This window comes from Miscanthus floridulus, chromosome 4, assembly GCF_019320115.1.
Source record: "Miscanthus floridulus cultivar M001 chromosome 4, ASM1932011v1, whole genome shotgun sequence".
Taxonomy (NCBI): domain Eukaryota; kingdom Viridiplantae; phylum Streptophyta; class Magnoliopsida; order Poales; family Poaceae; genus Miscanthus; species Miscanthus floridulus.
In genome coordinates, this window is record NC_089583.1 from 19,911,635 (window position 1) to 19,933,298 (window position 21,664).

The 21,664-nt window shown below is 49.8% G+C and overlaps 1 pseudogene; it reads right to left on the reverse strand.

Moving 5' to 3' along the window:
* Nucleotides 1-666: 666 nt before the first annotated feature.
* LOC136548193 (probable prolyl 4-hydroxylase 6) overlaps nucleotides 667-21,664 on the reverse strand; it is a 32,181-nt pseudogene continuing 11,183 nt past the window's right edge.

Below are 21,664 nucleotides of genomic sequence, written 5' to 3' on the forward strand. Positions count from 1 at the left end.
TGACGGCAACGCGGCGAGGCACCCAGGTGAGGCGCTGAGGCCCTGAAGGTAATTAGTCATTCATATTTCTGTTTTTTTTTCAACTCATTCACAGTCGTCACAACGAACTATAGCGAGTAGCAGGTCGATCTCTAAATTTTGTTCTTTTGATCTTTTCATCTAGACATCTACTGGAATAGTGCTCAAAGATTGAAGCCATGTATACTGCAAATCGGTCTAGAAAATTTGAATCGGGTTGGCAAAAGGGTAAGAAAAAACAAAGAATAGAGAACTCAGAAAGGAGCTATGGATAGGTTTATTACAAAACAATCACAATCACAAGTGTCATCTGATAATCCGACACCTGACCCGGGGCAAGCAATTGACACTAATGTTGACAATGATCCTATAAATCCTCCAGAAAATAATATTGAAGTTGAGGAAGCTCTTCCTGACAACGCAAACACTCATATGGACAATAATAGTGATGACTTGAATCCTTCTTCGGATGCCGGTGAGCATATCATTGGAGATTTCATTTCAAAGAACACTAAAAGAATGATGTTATTTAAGTAAAGATTATGCAACATAGGTACCATTCTTGACATATCTTATTGCAAATGTAATACATTATATAGTATATTTTATTTTAGTCCTATTTTTTCTAGGCTAGTAGGCCTCATTTTTTTAGTTTCGTCCAATGCCTCGGATTTCCATGGGACGGCCCAGAAACAGCCTATGAATCAGACTCTGCAGCTCTGCCGGCACTTCCCTGGCGACCCCTCGGCGCCTACGCCGGGTTCTTACCAGGGGATTCCCGAAGGACCTGACGTGGATCCACTTGGGCACAGACCATTTCTCGCCTTGGATCACCGGGCAGCTCCCGTGGAGGCTGAGCGGGTCTGGCTCCCCGTCGACGTGGAGGCCGAAGAAGAGCACGGCGTCGCCATTCACCGGTTTCACTGCATGCAATGGAACAAGCAAATCTATCAGCCTCGCCATGTTCAGACTTCGATCAGGTTCTCGGAGGTTTGGAGCCTGATGCTTCTGTTCTTGAAGACAGACATGGTGTGTGTGTGCCAGATTTTTACAGTAGGTGTGAGTGAGATTACCTGCCAATCCTTTGTGTGCACACTCAGAGAAAGTGTCATCCATGGGCTGGGATTCCTATCCCTGCGTGCTGGCAGTGTCAGTATACCACATTCATCAGTTGATAAATAGAGCACTCTGAGTGGACAGACACCGCAAGAACATGGAAATGGAGTCTGTGGGTACCTTGGCATTGGGGAACACGGTCTCGCCTCCCTTGTCGACAGTGGACAGGTACATGAGCACGGTGGCGTACCGGTGGCCTTCCAGGACCTGGTTGATCTTGTCGTTGAAGTAGTCGAAGTGCGGATCGTACCAGCATTCTCTGTTGAAATCAAATCACCCTTTGGTTATTACGTATGTCAAACGGCCTCACCGGCCTGAATGTAGTAAATATACAACATCCTAAACTGAAGAGAGTCATAATATATCTGAGTATGCATTGCATGCTACTAATTTCACCTTCAGGAATTCATTCAAAGAAAAATCCATGCCGCAATCCTCTCTTCGATCCTACTCACCACCGGGTCCTTGGCAAAACAAGAAGAGATGAAAACACGTTACTGTCACTCTGTCAGTCAATATAATGGAGCTGGCAAAATTCAGCAACAAATTCATTCTCAGCCATTTGTAACACCACCAAAATCCTGAACTGGTCCTGGCCGGCCGGATGGTGCGAACACTGAGTGCTGTGCCAGGAAGCATCAGCTGCCTGCGGGCTGCAGCCATCGTCAATGGACCAGGGATGGCTACTGATCGATCTCTGCAGCCTTAGTAACTGCTGCACTGCACAGAGGGGAGGGAGGGAGGGAGGGGCGGTCAGTGGTCCGATCCGGCGACTGACGCCGGCCGGCCTGGATGTTTACGGGTTGCCGGCCGCCGGGGCAGTCGGATCTCCAGAGGAATGCAGCTGCTGGTAGAGCATTGACCGACCTTGCAATAGCTGTTTGCTGTGGGAATCAAAGATTTTTTTTTTTGAGATCGTGTCTTGGCACGTTTCATTAAGCAGGAGTAAAAGTTTTGTTACAGAACTGTCGAGCTACAGTAATCCAAAGATTACCGAAACCCACAGCCCACACCTCTCACACTTCTCGCACAAGGTTGTGATTACACGAGATACTATTTTGTGACTAAGACAAGGATACACCTGAAATCTCGTCCATCCCGACCATATCCAAGTTTATGACCAACGGGTCAAATTCCCCAACGAAAAGAAGCTGCAGCGCCTCCTGCTTGGAGGCCGATAACGGCACCTGGAAGGTTGATTTGTACTTGCGCACCGTGTCAGAGTCGACGTTGGGCGAGCTTGCTACGACTTCCGGCTGAGTCCGCTTCGTCTTCCATGACGTCCTCGACGACGACCAGTGTCTCGTCCTGCAACCTTCCATCCGTGGCAGGCACGGCGGCTGTGGTGGCTGGGGGTGGTGGCACGGCGACGGAATTGGGTCCGGCCGCCGTGGGGGTGGCGTGGAAGGGGGTGGCGAGGAGGGATAGGGAGGGCGACAAGCTCGGGGCTGGGGCAGACTAGTGGGCGGTCGCCGAGGTCGGAGCATCCAACAGGGGCGAGGTGGGCTCCTCGGCCATCGGCTGCGGCGGCCGTGCGTCAGGACCGCCGTCGTTGGCACGGGACCCATCTACCGGTGGGGGACAGCCGGCGTGCACACACTTGGCCGCGTCGCCAGGGCCTGTTGCTGGGAGGGCAACCTCCAGGGGGCTTCGCGAGGCCGCTGCGGGCCGCGGCGAGGGCGGCCGCGAGGCGGCCTTTGCTGCAACAGAACCCGCGCGCGGCTGGGAGGTGGCCGCGGCACTGGGAATCGACTCCGGCGTCGACAAGGAGGCAGCCAACGGGGATCCGCTCGGGTCAGATGCGGGCGGCGACCGCCGCTCGGCGTTCTCGCCGTCGACGTCGCTGGCAGTTATACCAGAACTCTGCTAGCGGAATGCACTTCAGCCACTGTCGTGGGCACGAATGGACGAAGCAGCGGAGGTACGTCTCCAAACATTGGTTGACTCGCTCCGTTTGGCCGTCCGTCTGTGGGTGGTATGCCGAGCTCATGGGCAGTGTGGTCTGGGCAAGGCAAAAGAGCTCGCGCCAGAACACACTGGTGAAGATGCGATCACGGTCACTGACGATGTGTGTTGGCAGCCCATGAAGACGGTAGATGTTGTCCAGGAATGCTTGAGCCACCTGCTGCACAGTGAATGGATGTAAGAGTGGAATGAAATGGGCAAACTTGTTAAACCTGTCCACGACGACCATAAAGCAGTTTGCAGCACCGGATCGTGGGAGTCCGATGAAATCCATAGACAGGACTTGCCAGGATTCAGTAGGAACCAGCAGTGGAGCCAACAAGCTAGGGTAGCGAGCACGATTAGGTTTGCCCTGCACACAAACTGAACAAGCAGCCACAAAATTCTTGACATACCACACCAAGCAAATAGTTTCTTAAGCTTGCTGAATGTAACTGGGAACCAGAGTCACTATCGGATTCAGCTTCTTTGCCGAGTGCCTCAGGCACTCGGCAAAGGCCGATATACACTCGGCAAAGCCTTTGCCGAGTGTTACACTCGGCAAAGGGCGCTAGGTAAATAGTTTATCGGCAAAGACCTCTTTGCCGAGTGTATTTTATCAGGCACTCGGCAAAGCCTTTGTCGAGTGATAATCTAACACTAGGCAAAGAAAAGTCGCCGTGACGGCGAGCGCCACCGTGACGGCGGCTTTACCGAGTGTCAAGGTCAAGCACTCGGCAAAGGTCGCCGCTCTGCCGAGCGCCGTTGGCTCAGACACTCGGCAAACAGGCGACCTTTGTCGAGTGCCTGACCCGTGGCGCTCGGCAAATCTGTGATGTTTGCCGAGTGCAATGGCCTTTGCACTCGGCAAAGCATCGTACGTGACATCTTGTGCGAAACCTTCTCAATTTTTTATCACAGCCTCCACATATGATATCATGACATCTTGACAAGTTTCATGATTTTCGGACTTCCTTTGTTTTTATAGAATTTAAAAACAACTCGACCGTAAGTTCGTGATCATGTTTCGTGAACAAGTTGTTCGAAATTAGTGGTCTATTCCTAGATACGGCCTCACATTATACTAAATAACATGAATATCATTTTTCCATTCATTTTTTTCATTATTCGAATGACTAGCTGTTATAATTTGAATTATCCAAAAAAATTCAATTAAATGAAATAAATTAAAGAAATATAGAAAAAGTCCGAGAAATGTGCCACATTGGAACATGAAGTACCAGGTATTGTATGAGGACTGCAGAAAAAGTTTGGAGATCAAAAGTGAAAAAAAAATGGTTTATCGAGTGTCAAAAAATGACACTCGGCAAAGGAGCATCTTTGCCGAGTGTCAGGATAAGACACTCGGCAAAGGATTAACGGCGCTTGCCGGCCGTTAACGGAGGCGGCCCTTTGCCGAGTGTTCTGGTTTGTCGAGTGCCGAGCCGTCCTGACACTCGGCAAACCACCTCTTTGCCGAGTGCCAGTTGTTTACCGAGTGCCAGTTGTTTAATTACCGAGTGTTAGTTGTTTACCGAGTGCTTTCTCTAGAGCACTCGACAAATAACCTCTTTGTCGAGTGCCCGATAAAAAACACTCGGTAAAGTCTGAGATATTCGGTAGAGAAGTCGTCTCAGGTAGTGAGTGGCCACCCACGGCGCTGGTGTGCATAGCAGACATGAGGTGCTGTTGGAGAGTAGTATTGTTCCCAATCCAAATACGGTCACGCAGCCGGAGTACGCCATCAGTCAGCGTATAAGGTGGGTGCGAGTCGGGGGCCAGACTCAACTCCTGGGTAAGTTTCAAAGCTGCAGGATCTTTCTCATACCCAGCCACAACACCAGTAAGCCATGTCGGAGTGACAGAAGATATAGCGTGGACCTGAGAAGACGGTGAAGGATGACGGGAAAGCGCATCAGTTGCCTGGTTAGATGCTCCAAGTTTGTACACAATCTTGTACTGTAATCCCACCAGCTTGGTACAAAGCTTGAGCTGCCATGGCGTATGTAGCATCTGGTCTGTGATGTGTACTCTCCGTGTGCTAGTCAGTGAAGATGGCAAACTCTCCGTGTTGAAGATAAGCGCGCCATTGTTCAACTGCTACCAGTACAGTCAGGTACTCCTTTTCGTAGGTTGAAAGACCGTGAGTTCGGGGTCCATGTGCCTTACTGACAAAGGCCAGAGGGTGGCCGTCATGGAGTAACACTGCACCCACACCATAATCGTTGGCATCCGTCTGAATCTAGAACGGCTTCACGAAATCCGGTAATGCTAGCACCGGGGCTGACATAAGAGCTTGCTGCAATGCTTCGAAATCTGACTAATGAGATGGTGTCCAGATAAACAGGGCCCCCTTCTTGAGCAGGTCGGTAAGAGGTCGAGCTATGATAGCAAAATACCGCACAAACTTGCAGTAGTAGCCTGCGAGACCGAGAAAGCTGCGTAGCTGTTTCATATCCTATGGAGCTGGCCAATCTTGGATAGACTGCACCTTGCTGGGATCTGTTGCAACACCTGATGAACTGACAACATGTCCCAAATATGATATGATATGCTTTGCTGGGCAAACCGGCACTTGGAGAGCTTAACCTGCCATTGATCTCGGGCCAGAAGTGATAGCACTTGCTGTAAATGTGAGAGATGTTCTTCAAAGGTCTTGCTGTAAACCAGTGTGTCATCCAAGAAGACAATAACACAACGGCGAAGAAGAGGGTGCAGTGTCATATTCATGGCTCCAGGAAGGTATTTGGAGCGCCTGTCAACCCAAATGACATGACGGTGAACTCGAAGTGACCCCAGTGGGTTTGTTGGGAGGCATGTTAGATTGACCTCTAATCCTAAACTGGGCCCAACGGCCCAGTTGGGCCTTTGATCCGCGCCCTGATCGGGGGCGCTCAGTCCACTATAGTTGTAGGGCCCCTATCACACTACGCAATAAATAGAGGTGAGGGCCGGTGGCTCAAGTCATGAGGTTCGCCAGAGCCGAGCTCCCCACCGACACCTACACCCTAATTCGATCTAGAGGGACGCAGCCAGTGATGGAAAGCCACCAGCCGCGCCGCCCCGCTCCACCGACGTCGACGGCTTCATCGACCTCTTCCCCGAATATCGCTGCCCGTGCGCAGACTTCATGGACGAACGAGATGGCCGATGCTTCTGGACCTCCCTCCGTAGTGTCAGGTTCGACACCTTCTCCTTTCCCTCTATGTCTCTCTAGTTTTACATGTATTATGATGTGCTGCATCTTTTATCCCGAATAAAACCATTCTACCGGCTAGATCTATGTTTTTAATGATCCTAGAAAGTACAACATTGGTATCAGAGCCAGTTTTCTAGGGTTTTAGATCAAGAATGGGTGAACGATTAAACACCGAGTAGATTCGTTCGGATCTGAGAAAAGAAGAGGGTCACCGAACCCTAACCCTAACTGGGTGAAAGAAAGAATAGAAGGAGGGCTCGGCTTCAAGTCTACTCGAAACCAAACCCTAAACCCGCAATCAATTCGGGAAGAAGAAGAACAGAGCGAATCCCTAACTCTAACCCGAAACCCTAACCCTAGATCCCCAATCGGTTGAATCCGAGAAGAACAAATCAGACCCAAATCAGAAGGGGAAGAAGGGGAAGGGGAGGCCTACCTCAACCGCTGCTGACACCGCCATAGTGTGGCTCGTCGACATGCGGGGAGAAGAAGGCCGAGCCGGGTGCGCTGCTCACCGGGCTCTGGCCAAGGAGACGCCGCGGCCAGGCCGCTCGACGGTGGTGCGCTCACCCCTGGGGAGCATGCACGCCGGTGAGGGGGCCGACGACGGCGTCGAGGCCCTGCTCGCTCTCATCATTGCTTGCTCTTCGCTCAGGCTCGCGTGGCTGAGTGAGAGAGAGAGCGGGAGGGAAGGAATGGCACTAGGGTTTCGCCTGCGCCGGCCATAGGGGTTTTGTTTACCCGGTAAGGCCGCTCAGCCATCGGATCGGCGTTGATGACTCAGATCGAGCGGGCCGTTTCGCGGCTTAGGTGGGCGCGCGCGGTCGCGGCACTTTGCCGGCCCAGGCCCACGTTGTGGCCTAGGTGCGGCCGGGCGCCGCGCAGAGGTGGTGGGTCGAGCCGAATTGCCGGCTTCGGGCCTAGTAGCAGTAAAGAGGGAGCCCAATTTTCCTTGTTTTCTTTTTCAGTAAAATTGAAAAATAGAAAATGGCTCAAAAGAAATAAGAAAAAACGAATTTTTCCTATGGGTAAAATTCAAGAAAATAAGTTCATTTTTTCCGCTGCATATTTTAAAGTTGTTATTTTCGTTATTAAATTCGAATCAACGGGAGAATTTAATTTTGAAAAATGGATATGTTTTTAGCTTATTATAATATTGTTATTATTCTAACCAACGTTGATTAATGGCAATATTATGATGAGTTTTGTCATGCATTAATTCTATTTCTGCCCAACGGTGATGTAGAATTAGTATAGAGGACAATTGTATGTTTTAATTTTGATCAACGTTGGAACTAAGACATGCAATTGTTATTATTGTGTTTATGTTCTCACTCTATATGAATTGTATTTTCAGGCGGGGACAACTTGATGCGTTGTATCAAAGAGATCTCCACTCTCAAAGATGACAACTACACAAAGTGGAAGAAAAAGATTGACCAAACTTTCATCTTGGCTGAGGTGGACTAGGTAGTCACCTCACCGTGTCCCACTAAGCCTGTGGCACCGGTGAGAGAGACAAACGAGGCTGATGCCGCTTGGACAACCAGAGAGAGGGATTTTGTATCCCAAAAGATGTCCTATGACCTTGAGCATAGAAAATGAGTCACTGCCAACAAAAAATATATGGTTGTGATAAAGAACATAATTGAATCTACAATTGTGGGCTCAATCCCAGAGTGTGACATCGTCACCGAGTACCTTGATAGAATAAAGAGTCAGTTCACTGGCTCTTCAAAGACATGCTACCCAACTGATAAAGCAGCTGGTGATAGAGAGGTACTCTAGAAATGGTGGCATAAGAGAGCACATACTAAGGATGAGCAATTTGGCATCCAAGCTAAAACCAATGGATCTGGCTCTCAAGGAAGAGTTCCTTATCCATGTGATTTTTGCTTCCTTGCCAAAGGAGTTTGACACTTTTGTTGTCAACTACAACATACAGCTCGAGAAGTGGGACTTAGAGAGGCTCATGGCTGTGTGTGCAAGAGGAGGAGAGAATGAAAACTGTCAATGGTGGCACTATCAATTATCTGAAAGACAACAAGAAAAAGAATACTAATGCTAACTCCTCCTCAAAGTCAAAGGGAAAGGGTCCCATGCTGCATCAGCCTTAGCAGAACAAGTTCACAGTAGAGAAAGACTAGTGTCTCTATTGCAAGAAGATGGAGCATTATAAGAAAGATTGTCCCGATTACTTAAAGATGATCATGGCAAAGAAAGGTGAGAACATTATTACGTTCATAAATGAATCCTTGTGTCGGGTACCTTAGAACGGGGTGCCCCGAGCGAACATCAAAGGGGTCGCTTAAGTCCCATCAAAAAACAAAGCTAGAAGGTAAGCCGTGGGCCCCTCAACCACCATGACCAGGCCCACCAAGCCCTCCGCCTCACCTCGAGCCTCGCGCAGGAGGTCTCGGCGTCCTGACGCAATCTCCGCCTCGCGCGAGGCCCCCCACGGAAGGCCTCGGCAGGGGGTGCATTCTCCGTGTCGCGCGAGGCCTCTCGCGGAAGGCCTTGGCAAGGAGTTCGATCTCCGTCTCGCGCGAGGCCTCATTCTCCGTGTCGCTCGAGGCCAGTTCGTCCATGGCCCATCGCCCCCCCCGCCTCGGCCGACCCTTCCGACAACGCGTCGTGTCTCATTAATACTTCAACCACTCCCGCAATCTCCACCGGACGAGGGCTCGATGCCATAGAATGGCCAATGGGACCTGAGGTCGCATCAGCGCCATACCGGCTGGGACAGGGCACGGCGGGGATTACCGGCCACTGTGTTCTGACGCTGTGCCCACGATCAGTGCCCACACTACACTGTGTCCCACGATCCCCGCCTCGAAAACAACATTGCATGGACAACTTGTCCCGGGTCATCACCACCTCCAAGCCGACGCACCAGATCAGCCGCCCACTCGGGGCCTCGGCACTGTGCACCAAGGTCTTAGCTATCTTGGGGTTCGTGCCCGCCGAGACCCCCCATTGCGGTGCAGCCTCGACACTGACCAAGCCTTGGCCTCGCGCATAGTCCGTCCACAGCGGTTTGCACGTCCACCGCCGCACCCACTCCGAGGCAGTCCTAGGGCTCTCACGACGCACAGGATCAGATGGGACTAGCACGCCGCCCCAGTGCTCCAAGGACGGACCACTCCGACGACCACACCACCACAGGAACAGGCCACAGGGCTCGGACATGCCGCCCCTGTTGGCACGACGCCGCATAGTTAACACATGTACTGTCCTTGTCCTCCCTTCAACTATAAAAGGAGAGGACTTGGGCCACTTAGAGGGGATAGAAAAAAGAGGAACACCTTGTAACACACACACACACACACATCCTAGCCGCCTGAGAGGAACGTCTCAAATGGCCCACACGACGCCTTGCCGAGACCTGGGACTAGCTCCCTCTCTCCCCTAGCTTGTAACCCCCTACTACAAGCACTTCGGTGTGAGGAATACAAGATCGATCTCTCAAACTGGACGTAGGGCATCGATTGCCTGAACCAGTATAAACCTTGTGTCTCTTTGCATCACCATCCGGGATTAGGGGCACGCAGTTCAAATTCACTGGTTGGTTGAGGACCCCCCGGTCCGAAACACCGACACCTTGTATGTACAGTATTTGAAATCTACTTAGTGGATTGACTCAGGTGCAACTGTTCATGTTACTAATTCTTTACAGGGATTCCGTTCGACGAGGACTACGCAAAGAAGAGAAAGACACGTTAAAGTTGCAAATGGAGTCTGAGCAGATGTTGAAGCCATTGGCGATTTTTCTCTAGAGCTTGCTGATGGTTTCATACTTTTACTTAGAGATGTACTTTATGTTCCCTCTTTACAGAGAAACTTAATTAGTGTTTCATGCTTGGACAATGATGGATATGATTGCCATTTTGAAAATGGCAAATGTAAGATAACATTTAATAATGCATGTGTTGGTCTTGCTATCTTACAAAATGAGCTTTATTTGTTATCACTATGTAATTATGTGAATGTTGTATGCAATGATGGGAACGTTGCGTGCAACAATTGTAACAACCCAAAAATCCACACACCAAAAATGACAACTACAAAATTTTTTGTTTAAGCCCTATGTGATGTTGAGTGACACATGTAGAAGCCAAACTCTAGTTTTGGATTGGATGTGACCCAACTAGGTTAAGATCACGAGCATAGTTTGGTTTATGCCACATGAGTAATTAAATTCCTAAATAAATAAATCATGCATGCATCCTTAATCCCACTTGTGATTTGGATTCTCTTACCTTATGTGATGTTTAACTAACTCTAACTAAATAAATCAAACCCTAACCATATTGGCAACAAATAAAAGAGAAAAGAAAGAAGAGGGTGCAGTAGCAGCCCAGGCCTGCTCGGCCTTGCGAGCCAGCCTGTTCGGCCTAACTCGCGCCTCGCCTGCCCTTCCACGCGCACAAGCCGCTGACAAGCCGAACCCACCCATCAGCCATCACGCACTACACGCTGCCGCATCAGGACAAGCTAACAAACGAGCCCCCTCTATCAGCCGCCCAGCTACAGCATCATCGTCTTCCCCACACTCCCTCCACCGCGCGACTAGGAGCCGACCACAGAGCAGGTGCGGGCCTGGGGTCACACACATCGCATGACCCTGTCCCCCACCTTAGCGCTGCGCCCACGCAACCACCCCTGCACGCGAGAGCCGTCCGATGCGCTCGGCGCATCACCAGCCGTCCCACCATCTGCCATTAGAGAAGCCTAGAGCATGGCCTATAAAAGGAGGACCCCAAGCCCTAGCCCTCCATTCACCTCGCCGCCACCGTGCGGTTCACACCAGCACACTAAGCCGAGGGACGAGAGGAGAAGGAGAGGCGCGGAGAAGGAAGCCGCTGCGGGGAGGACCTCACCGGAGCTAGGAGCACCGCCCCGATCAGCTACAACGACATAGCTGCTCGGCACAGCACTGCATCACGTCATCACGGCCTCGCCTCACCACCGCACCATCATCCTACCGCCATGAACCCTATGGTGAGCCATCTTGCTAAGACCACCTCCCCAACCAAATAGAACGTACACCGCCACGATCAAAACCTTGCTGAAGCTTCATGCTCTGGCCTAGCCCAACTGGTTAGCTAGGGAGACCGCCATGGCCACACTTGTCGAGACCCAAGGCGCGCTATGCGCGCTGCCATCAGCCAAAAGGAGGACTCTAGCCATAACGTTGTACATTGGAGCAGGAACACATGCATGGGCACGTTCACCATGGTCAGGAGTACACCTTTGGTGAGACCATCGCGTCTTCTGCGTCGCGGTAAAGGCAACGTTGACACCCCAACTGGCTCCGCCATGATGAGAGACGCACCGTGCTCACCTTAGCTGAGGAAGAAGCCCACCGGAGCCTTGCGTTGCCGCACCGCACCTCGTCGGAGCGCCACCGCCTCCGCTTTGTTCCCACCACCATGGCCGGAACCACTGGGAGCACCAGGAGCTCCTTCAACACACCCACCATGGCCGTAGAGGCACCGTGGACCTCGCACGCTCCTCCAACTGGGCTCTCGCTACCACTGCAGCCCTGTCCATGCACGCCGATGAACCCACGTTGTCGTTTGCCGAGGCCAATAAAGTGATCGGAGAGCTTTGCCGAGGCCGGTAAAGTGATCAGAGAGTTTTGCCGAGGCCGGTAAAGTGGTCGGAGAGTTTTGCCGAGGCCGGTGAAGTAGACGGAGAGTTCGCCGAGGCCGGTAAAGTGGTCGGAGAGTTTTGCCGAGGTCGGTGAAGTAGACGGAGAGTTCTCTGAGGCTAGTAAAGTGATCGGAGAGTTTTGCCGAGGCCAGTGAAGTGGTCGGAGAGCTTTGCCGAGGCCAGTAAAGTGGTCGGAGAGCTTTGCCGAGGCCAGTGAAGTGGTCGAAGAGCTTTGCCGAGGCTACTGAAGTGGTCGGAGAGCTTTGCCGAGGCTAGTGAAGTGGTCGGAGAGCTTTGCTGAGGCCAGTGAAGTGGTCGGAAAGGTCGCTGACGTGGTCGGAGAGGCCGTCGAAGTGGTCGGAGAGGCCACCGGTGACCTCACCGCCGGTGGAAGCCCCGTCGGGGAAGAAAAGGGAATTTTCCCCTCGCCAGCCACATGTTCGAGCACTAAGTGAATGCGAACCTAACCCTGGAAAGGAGTACGTGGACCAACAGGAGCATGACAGATGTCAGCACGATATTAATTCAGCCTATTCCCATTTTCAGAAATGATTGAAACTTCAAGAATTCATAACTAATTCATACAAACTTAGAAAAATACAAGACCAGGACCAAAATCCATCTACAATCGAGCTCTATGTAATGAACCCATGTTTGAGTGCATTTGGCTCTTCTAAATTTTCATTGCTTCTTTGTGCTATTCTATAGACGTCGCTAACGCAACTATAATTCGATCATATGTAGACTCGGAGGAGAACCAGACGGACGAAGATCGTGAGTACCGTGAGGAGTACGGAGACGACTACACTGAAGGTGCCACATTCCACCCAACCTCGTAGCACCTATTACGCATGGCTAATATAGATCTGCTATTGCTTTACTTTATTGTTATAATCACACTATGATAGGACTTGCATGATAGTATGCTTACTTGATGACCTTTACCTTGACGCAACCTTAGCCCCGCTCACCCTACTGTTAGGCTCACACACTTGCTGCTATAGTTCATTGCTTATTACTTCTACTACGCCTGTACTACATTGATGCGTGGTGGAAACTGGTGTTATCTGGACTATGGGGAGTGTGCTACGTGTGTGACTTGGGTGCGTGGAGGGTGAGGGTTGTGTCGACCGAGCTAGAGTATACAACGAGCCTAGGGCGAGTCTTGCCATGTGGTCTACCTGGGCACTTGGATATGGAATACCTATGGAGGGTAAATGGTAATTGGAGGTGGCCTTGGGTGTGAACCTGTGATGGGAGGAGCCCAGGGTGGAGGTGCCGTGGTGGCACGTAAAATGGAAACCCTGATGAAGACATTCTGGCTTGGTCAATCCCTAAGGACTTACTAGTACTCAGACTCACCGGGAATCCTTTACATCCCACTCACCCTATATGGTGCGGGACGGTCAGACTACTTGGTAGAGCGATGCCACTACTGCTAGGCAAACATGTGCAAGGAGGTACGGGGCACGCGGTTTTTCCCCCACACCCTTTCGAGACTTCAGGGGGCCTTGTGTACCTAGCTCTTGACATCCGGAGGGCCCAGGCTCTGTCTATGACTCACAGTATCAGCCATCCCAGACTAGACTTGGGATGTTCTAGGGCTGAGAGGTAGGGTGGCATCGTTCTAGGCTAGCAAGCGATTGGAATTCTGCCTAGGAGATTCTAGACTCCAAGGATGGCTAATCTTGTGGACATGTAAAACCTCTGCAGAGTGTATGGTTGATCGATCAATACATGTGCCGACTTGTCGGTTATGGACCTTTCCTGGGTTTCGCTTAAACTAGATAGTGAGATGAGTCCTTCTCTTCTTCCCTAGTGAGAGAGTGTCAGTTGTAGACAGGGGCTACAGGCCATGAGACAGCGTCGAGAGGGAGTTGGCCTGTCGACTGAGCGATGGTATGATGATGGTATGGTAATGATGTGGTGATGATGTGGAGATGGTGGTATATCGATCCCAGGATCGAAACCTGGCTCTGGACGGAAATGGGGTGGAATGGGTGTGGGAATGGTGTTAAAACTTGACCAACTGTTATTATATACTCGATATGCTAATACATAGGAAGCCCCAGCCTTATAGGTTCCTTTTTGATTATATCCATCTTGCATCCAATTTCTACAAAGCAATGCTCATTAGGGTGGGAGTGGCCAGTACAAATTGTACTAATAAATTTTGGCACACAGGTTCTGCTGAGGAGTATAGCTCTGAGGAGTTTGACAGGTTGAGGGGTTCGTTCCTACGCTCGAGTTTGGCGATCTTATCTTCAAGCTATTCTGAATGAATGCTACTTTGATTCCGCCAATGCGGTGATATAATAAATTATGTAATTCTGCACTATTTTGTACTCTGATATTATCGTTATATGGATGTGGTATTCGACTGGAATTTGGGTAATATGATCGACAACGGTCATAATACACTTCGACTCTGTGGATTTCCCTTCGTGGAAATTTAGGTCGCTTCAGTTGGTATCAGAGCCATACTTGACCCTAGGACGAAACCCTCTGAAATGGACGATAGAATAGGACGTGAACAACCATTCTTTCGGTTATATACCAACCCTGCATATACTTTGATGCAAGGCTTAACTATTTATTGATCTGCTAACACCTGTTTCCTTAAAACATGTAGATGGCAACGAACGTCGAATGGCCGCCTCTAGGACCGCTACCATTAGACCACGCCAAGCTTACCTTCGACCTACGTGAGCTCGGGGGTTTTGCACAGACCCTTTGCCGAGTTCTCATCACGTTAGGAGTCCCTAATGAGCTTGTCAAGGTCACCTGCACTGGGAAGTTAGCTTAGGAAGGAGGAATCGAAGGACCAGTTGTCACCTCAGTCGAGTTCCCAGCTAGCACTACCTTACCTTCTACCCCAGCTTTCACCGAGTTGACTGTAGAGGACACAGTTGAGGAGGGACTGTGAGCTGTCTCACATAAGGCACTTCGCAGAGTGATGAGGGACCACTACGAGCACCTGAAGACAACAAAGTTCCGTCTACTTCCCTAGGCCCTCGACCTTAGCCTTACCCCTAGTGAGCAGAGTTTCGCAGCCGGCAGAGTTATCTTTTCCGAGGAGGACTGATGCCTTCGTGTCTTGGCTATCCACCTACTAGAGCAGGATAGGTACGTGACCCAGCTTGAGCAGAAGAGATGTTAGAACCAGGCCCTTCTATGGGAGTACCAGGAGTGAGACTCACAGGGAGCACAGGAGCGAGCTAGTCTGCTCGAGACAATTACCAAGCTACAGGACGAGCTCAACCATCGTGAAGAAGTCCACAGAGCCGAGGTCACTGACTTATAGGACAAAGCAGCTGACCTAGGCAATAGGAACTGCTACCTCGACAGCAAGGTCTTGGAGTTGCAGAGAGAGTTGGACGACAAGAAGGCTGAATCCAATAGCAGAGGAGACAGAGAGAGGTTCAAGGGGATTGATATGCTGAAAGTCCAATCTCAGAACAAGACCATGACTCAAAAGCTAAAGGAGTTCAGGAAGAAGGCCGTTCGCATCCAGGGTCACCTGATCAAGGCACACAGGCAGAACGAGTACCTACAGGACAAGTGTGAGAGGATTTGGCAGGCTTGGCAGAAGTCTGACAAGAAGTGCCTCAGGGAGATGAAGGGTATGTGGGGTTAGCTACCCAAGGAGATTCGCAGCAAGACGAAGCCTAGGATAGAAGAGTTTGAGTTAGCCCTGACTCGTCTTAACCTAGACGCCTGCCCCACCCTATCTGGAGCCAAGCCTACTAAGGAGCTCGCCGAAGCCTTGAAGTACATGTCCCGACTTCACAGGTCTGACGAGGAGATCGAGATCGAGAACAGTCGTATCCCAGCTGCGATGTATGAGTTAGAGTAGATGACCTTGTGTGGTCATGATGAGTCATGTCAGTGGCTTCCATAAGTGTACCCCATGATGTACCCCTTATGAGATGTAATATGAGACACTATGCGTAGTACGATTCTCGTAAGTCTCCAAGTGTAGCTACTAGAGATGATGCTATGTAATAAAACCCATGTAATGAATGTTTTGGATCTTATTGCATCTTATGGATCTTATTGCTCCTTTGTAATGAGTGTTGGATAGTATAAATGCTTTTTCTTTAAATCGTAAAAAAAAATCATGTAATCATACTGAATTATAAGCACTTATGGCACAAACACTAAAATTCCTATGATCCGTGTTGCAGATGCCGAACCGCCGATCTGTTCGCCTAATGAACTATGGACGTACGCCCACCCCTGAACTAGATGAACCAAATGGGGGGCATGGTGGCAACAACCATGGCCATGGCCGTGGCCATGGACGTGGAGGGATACCCTTTAACCTAGAGAATACCCCGCCACCTGTTGAGGAGAACATTCCGCCACCACCACCACCGAACCAGGTAGAAGTGATGGTGCAATAGACCTAGCTTCTTGCAGCTCTTGTAGAAGGAGCAAACCGTTGCCAGGGAGGTCAGCAGAATGACTTCCAAAGGAAGCTAGAGGGATTTCTGAAGCTGAGGCCACCTACCTATGATGGCACCGACCCTGACCCGCTTGTAGCCGATGACTGGCTCAAGGAGGTGGAAAATAAGCTCGACCTCACCACCTTCACCGATGATGAGTGTGTTGGAGCTGCCACACACCAGCTCACAGGTGCAGCACGTGCCTGGTGGGACAGTTTCAGTGATTCTCATGAGGACCCTGCCAACATCTCATGGGATGAGTTTGCCAAAGCATTCACTGAGTATCACATTCCCAAGGGTATCATGGAGGCCAAAGCCAAGGAGTTCCGCAACATCAAGATGGGAAAGGATAGGGTGACTGAGTACACTACTCGTTTCACCAACCTTCTACGCTATGCACCTTCCTATGTTGTGAACTCTAAGAAGGAGAAGCTGTACTATTACCGCAAGGGACTTAGCCCGCACATCAAGCTGAAGTTTGGCGGTATTGAGAGCAGCACGCTATGTGCTCTAGTGGATCGCTGCATCCAGATCGAGAAGGACCATGCTGAAGCCAGAGAGGAGTACATGGAGAGGAAGCATAAGCCTGAGGAGTCTTTCCATGGCCGTGATCACAAGAGGTTCCACAGAGATGCACCATCCAGGGAATGCTCTCGCCACAACAGGGATGATAACCCTAGATCGAGTAGGGGTGGTGGAGGCTACACCACCAAATACTCTCGCCCTACTCAGGATCGTTACACCTAGGACCGTTATGCTCAGGACCATTTCAACCGTTCCCGCTCAGCGAATGAACGTCCAGCACAGAACTGCTCTGCACCAAGCACTGGAAACTGGAAGGCACACGCGCCAACCCCTACAGGCGGTGCGCCTTTCACCTACTTCGCTTGTGGCCAACCGGGTCACAAAGCCGCTGAGTGCCCTCAGAACTCAGCCACTCAGAAGTCTCAGTTCAAGGGAGCTGCTACTCATGGACGTCTCAACCATCTAGACGCTGAGGAAGCACAGACTGCCCCTGACGTTGTGTACGGTATGTTTTTAGTTAATGGCAATACTACATCAGTTCTGTTTGACTCTGGAGCAACTTGTTCTTACATATCATCCAAGTTTGCATGAGAGCATGGCCTGCCTGTAACCCCACGTGGAAAGCCTATCATCACCAGCTCACCTTTAGGAGACCTAAAGTGCACCCACATCTGTAAGGGAGTGTGTATGACCATTGAGGGTCTTATCTTTAAAGCCGACCTAACCCTGTTACCTTCCACAAACCTAGATGTCATCTTAGGTATGGATTGGCTAACCATTCACCAAGGTATCATATCATATTCACCTAGATACGTCCAAGTGATCCACCCATCAGGCCAAGTTATTAGATGTGAACCCCAGTCTGGAAAGTCCACCTCTATCCTATGTGCCCTTAAAGCAAGTTCAAAATCACAAAAAGAGGAGAAGGCAGTTCATGATGTGCCTGTGGTCAGAGACTATCCCGATGTATTCCCTGAAGAATTACCGGGTATGCCACCAGACCGTGATATAGAGTTCATCATTGATCTTTTGCCGGGAACATGACCCATTGCCAAGAGACCCTATCGCATGTCAGTTGACGAACTGACCGAGCTCAAGAAGTAGCTTGATGAGCTCATCTCGAAGGGATATATCAGACCCAGTGCTTCACCCTAGGGATCCCCTGTTCTGTTTGTTAAGAAGAAGGATGGCTCAATGAGAATGTGCATTGATTACCGGAACTTGAACACAGTCACCATCAAGATCAAGTACCCCCTACCAAGGATCGATGATTTGCTTGATTAGCTTCGAGGAGCCAAGTATTTCTCCAAGATTGATCTTAGATCTGGCTATCATTAGATGAAGAATCGAGAGAGTGACATCCCAAAGACAGCTTTCGTGTCTAGGTATGGGCAGTTTGAGTTCACTGTGGTGTCCTTTGGATTCACGAATGCTCCTGCCTACTTCATGAACATGATGAATAAGGTTTTCATGGATGAACTGGATAAGTTCATGGTAGTATTCATTGATGACATCCTTGTATATTCACCCACCGCTGAAGAACATGAACATCATCTGAGAACTGTGCTTGAGAAACTAGCCCAACATCAGCTCTACGCAAAGTTCAGCAAATGCGAATTTTGGCTACAGAGAGTTGCCTTCCTAGGCCATGTACTATCAGCTGAAGGTGTCGCCATTGACCTAGCCAAGATTGAAGCTGTGAAAGAGTGGGATCAACCCCGTAATGTGACAGAAGTCAGAAGTTTCTTGGGATTGGCTGGATATTATCGCCGATTCATTGAAAACTTCTCCAAGATAGCCCGTCCAATGACCAACCTTCTGAAGAAGACCAAGGAGTTTGAATGGACGCCCGAGTGCGAGCGAAGCTTCCAGGAATTGAAACAAAAGCTTACCACAACTCCTATGCTAGCATTGCCTGATATCAGCAAAGATTTTGTGGTCTATTGTGATGCATCCCATCAAGGACTTGGCTGTGTATTGATGTAAGGTGGAAGAGTGATAGCTTATGCAACCCGACAGTTGAAAGAACATGAGAACCGTTACCCTACTCATGATCTTGAGTTAGCAGCAGTTGTGCATGCCTTAAAGATCTGGAGGCACTACTTGATAGGCAACAAGTGTGATATCTACACTGATCACAAGAGCTTGAAGTACTTTTTCACTCAAGAAGATTTGAATATGAGGCAACGCCGATGGCTAGAATTGATCAAGGACTATGACCTAGAAATTCACTATCATCTGGGAAAAGCTAATGTAGTCACAGATGCTCTCAGTCGCAAGAGTTACTGTCACACTTTGATCACTAAGTCCGTACCACCTGAGCTCAAGGAAGAGATTGAAGATTTCCAACTTGAGATACTACCGCATGGCTTATTGAATGAGCTCCTCATACATTATGATCTCACAGATCGCATCCATCAAGCTCAGAAAAATTGTGAAGAGATCGAACATCTCCATGGTCTGATGAAACTAGGCTACAAGACCAACCACCATGAAGATGAACAAAGAACCATCTGGTTCAAGGACAGAATCTATGTACCTTCTGATCCAGCACTGCAAGAGGAAATTCTGTCAGAAGCTCATGATTCTAAGTACTGTATTCACCCTGGAGGTTCAAAGATGTATCAAGACTTGAAGAAACACTTTTGGTGGAAAGGCATGAAGACAGACATCGTAGGACATGTGGCATGATGTGACACCTATAATAGAGTCAAGGCTGAACATCAAAGGCCTGCAGGATTGCTGAAGCCTCTTGACGTCCCCGAGTGGAAATGGGAGAGCATATCCATGGATTTTATAGTTGGATTGCCCCATTCACAGAAAGGCAATGACTCCATCTGGGTGATTGTAGATTGTTTGACCAAGGTCGCTCACTTTGTACCAGTTAAGACCAAGACCGATGCCAAAAAGTTAGCAGATCTATATGTTGAGCATATTCTTAGACTGCATGGAGCTCCCTCTAAAATTGTATCTAATCGTGGTCCTTAGTTTATGTCCCGATTCTAGGAAGCCCTGCACAAGTCCATTGGAACCAAACTTGATTTTAGTACCGCTTATCACCCACAGACAGATGGACAGACTAAACGAGTGAATCAGATCTTAGAAGATAGGCTTCGTGCTAGTATACTGAATTATGGCTCTGATTGGGAGAAATGCCTACCCTATGCAGAGTTCTCTTACAACAACAGCTACCAAGCCAGTATCAAGATGTCACCATTTGAAGCTCTGTATGGCAGACCTTGTAAGACACCTTTGATGTGGTCTCAACCGGGGGAAAGATCGTTCTTTGACTCCGCTAAAATTCAAGAGGCGGAAGAAGGAGTTGCTCAAGTGAAGGAGAATTTGAGAATTGCTCAAAGCCAATACAAGAGCTATGCTGATAAAAGAAGAAGAGAACTTGAGTTCAATGTCAGAGACTTCGTCTATCTCAAGGTATCCCCGCTACGTGGAACTGTCAGGTTCCATGTAAAAGGAAAGCTTGCCCCTAGATTTGTTGGCCCATACAAGATACGCAAGAGGATTGGAAAGCTCATCTACGAACTTGAGCTACCTGAGGAATTGGCGGGTGTACATCCCGTATTCCATGTCTCACAGCTACGCAAGTGTTTGAGAGTGCCCGATGAAGTAGTTCCAACTGATACACTCGACATTCAAGATACTCTTGAGTATAAAGAACATCCTATTTGAATTCTGGGTAGAGACACCAAAGAGACCCGAAGCAAAACTATTCCTATGTGCAAGATCCAATGGAGCAATCACACTGAGAGAGAAGCAACATGGGAGAAAGAGTCTGACCTCCGGCTACAATACCCTTATCTCTTCGAAGAGTACATTACGCTTTAATCTCGGGGACGAGATTCTGTTAAGGGAGAAGGACTATAACAACCCAAAAATCCACACACCAAAAATCACAACTACAAATTTTTTTTGTTTAAGCCCTATGTGATGTTGAGTGACACATGTAGAAGCCAAACCCTGGTTTTGGATTGGATGTTTAAGCCCTATGTTTAACTAACTCTAACTAAATAAATCAAACCCTAACCATATTGGCAACAAATAAAAGAGAAAAGAAAGAAGAGGGTGCAGTAGCAGCCCAGGCCTGCTCGGCCTTGCGAGCCAGCCTGTTCGGCCCAACTCGCGCCTCACCTGCCCTTCCACACGCACAAGCCGCTGACAAGCCAGACCCACCCATCAGCCGTCACGCACTACATGCCACCGCATCAGGACAAGCTGACAAATGAGCCCCCTCTGTCAGCCGTGTGACTGAGAGCCGACCACAGAGCAGGTGCGGGCCCGGGGTCACACACATCGCATGACCCTGTCCCCCACCTTAGCGCCGCACCCACGCAACCGCCCCCGCACGCGAGAGCCATCCGATGCGCTCGGCGCATCACCAGCCGTTCTGCCATCCGCCATTAGAGAATCCTGGAGCACGACCTATAAAAGGAGGACCCTAAGCCCTAGCCCTCCATTCACCTCGCCACCGCCATGCGGTTCGCACCAGCACACTAAGCCAAGGGACGAGAGGAGAAGGAGAGGCGTGGAGAAGGAAGCCACTGCGGGGAGGACCTCACCGGAGCCAGGAGCACCACCCCGATCAGCTACAGCGACATAGCTAATCGGCACGGCATTGCATCACCTCATCACAGCCTCGCCTCACCACCATACCACCATCCTACCGCCACGAACCCTACGGTGAGCCATCTTGCTGAGACCACCTCCCCAGCCAAATGGAACGTACGCCGCCATGATCAAAACC